At 43.4% G+C, this 2078-nt stretch overlaps 1 non-coding gene across 1 annotated transcript; it reads right to left on the reverse strand.

Annotated features, from left to right (window-relative positions):
- Window positions 1-1417: 1417 nt before the first annotated feature.
- Window positions 1418-1524, reverse strand: LOC120095501 (U6 spliceosomal RNA). The gene has a single exon (XR_005490955.1). It is a non-coding gene; the product is annotated as a U6 spliceosomal RNA (small nuclear RNA).
- Window positions 1525-2078: the final 554 nt, after the last annotated feature.

Here is a 2078-nt window from a genome sequence, read left to right on the forward strand (position 1 = left end):
TTCTTTCTTTCTTTCTTTCTTTCTTTCTTTCTTTCTTTCTTTCTTTCTTTCTTTCTTTCTTTCTTTTTTTTTATTAACTTGAGTATTTCTTATATACATTTCGAGTGTTATTCCCTTTCCTGGTTTCCGGGCAAACATCCCCCTCCCCCTCCCCTTCCTTATGGGTGTTCCCCTTCCAACCCTCCCCCCATTGCCGCCCTCCCCCCCCATAGTCTAGTTCACTGGGGGTTCAGTCTTAGCAGGATCCAGGGCTTCCCCTTCCACTGGTGCTCTTACTAGGATATTCATTGCTACCTATGGGGTCAGAGTCCAGGGTCAGTCCATGTATAGTCTTTAGGTAGTGGCTTAGTCCCTGGAAGCTCTGGTTGCTTGACATTGTTGTACATATGGGGTCTCGAGCCCCTTCAAGCTCTTCCAGTTCTTTCTCTGATTCCTTCAACGGGGGACCTATTCTCAGTTCAGTGGTTTGCTGCTGGCATTCGCCTCTGTATTTGCTGTATTCTGGCTGTGTCTCTCAGGAGCGATCTACATCCGGCTCCTGTCGGTCTGCACTTCTTTGCTTCATCCATCTTGTCTAATTGGGTGGCTGTATATGTATGGGTCACATGTGGGGCAGGCTCTGAATGGGTGTTCCTTCATTCTCTGTTTTAATCTTTGCCTCTCCCTTCCCTGCCAAGGGTATTCTTTTTCCTCATTTAAAGAAGGAGTGAAGCATTCACATTTTGATCATCCGTCTTGAGTTTCATTTGTTCTAGGGATCTAGGGTAATTCAAGCATTTGGGCTAATAGCCACTTATCAATGAGTGCATACCATGTATGTCTTTCTGTGATTGGGTTAGCTCACTCAGGATGATATTTTCCAGTTCCAACCATTTGCCTACGAATTTCATAAACTCGTTGTTGTTGATAGCTGAGTAATATTCCATTGTGTAGATGTACCACATTTTCTGTATCCATTCCTCTGTTGAAGGGCATCTGGGTTCTTTCCAGTTTCTGGCTATTATAAATAAGGCTGCGATGAACATAGTGGAGCATGTGTCTCTTTTATATGTTGAGGCATCTTTTGGGTATATGCCCAAGAGAGGTATAGCTGGATCCTCAGGCAGTTCAATGTCCAATTTTCTGAGGAACCTCCAGACTGATTTCCAGAATGGTTTTACCAGTCTGCAATCCCACCAACAATGGAGGAGTGTTCCTCTTTCTCCACATCCTCGCCAGCATCTGCTGTCCCCTGAGTTTTTGATCTTAGCCATTCTCACTGGTGTGAGGTGAAATCTCAGGGTTGTTTTGATTTGCATTTCCCTTATGACTAAAGATGTTGAACATTTCTTTAGGTGTTTCTCAGCCATTCGGCATTCCTCAGCTGTGAATTCTTTGTTTAGCTCTGAATCCCATTTTTTAATAGGGTTATTTGTTTAAAAATATGGAACGCTTCACGAATTTGCGTGTCATCCTTGCTCAGGGGCCATGCTAATCTTCTCTGTATCGTTCCAATTTTAGTATATGTGCTGCCGAAGCGAGCACTTCCCCACTCTTTCTTTAGTTACACATCTTGCTCTAGGGATCCCATCTCTGCCTCTCATAAGCTGGGATTATGGGTGGGCCATCATTTCCATTCAGCATTTTTTTTGAGTTAGAATGCTGAACTCTGGTCCTCATTCTTGCATGGCAAATCCTTTATCTGTATCTGCCCAGCCCAGAGCATCTTGGCATTAAATGATCAGACATCTTTATAATGACCTTTCTTTGTTTCCTTGCTGTCTAATTAATAGAATACTGATACTCTTGTTACCTAACAGGCCCTCAACCCAGAAGCCCAGGTATAATACTTTTCTAGCAAGGCTTTAGGTAAAAAAATGGGGATACCTAACTTTTCTATTTTGCTTTAGAAAATGTAGAATTGAGAAGATTTCTAGCTCACATGAGTGTTTAAGAAACAAGAGCTCGAAGGAAAATAGGGGGAGGGACCAGCCGTGTTTTCACTGCTGCTGAGCCAAGGCTGCTTCCATTTCCCTACTGTGCAGTTCTAGATGGATGTAGGTCATTACTGGGGAGGGTGGGAAAGGATGCTGAATTAG

This window comes from Rattus norvegicus, chromosome 10, assembly GCF_036323735.1.
Source record: "Rattus norvegicus strain BN/NHsdMcwi chromosome 10, GRCr8, whole genome shotgun sequence".
Lineage (NCBI taxonomy): Eukaryota > Metazoa > Chordata > Mammalia > Rodentia > Muridae > Rattus > Rattus norvegicus.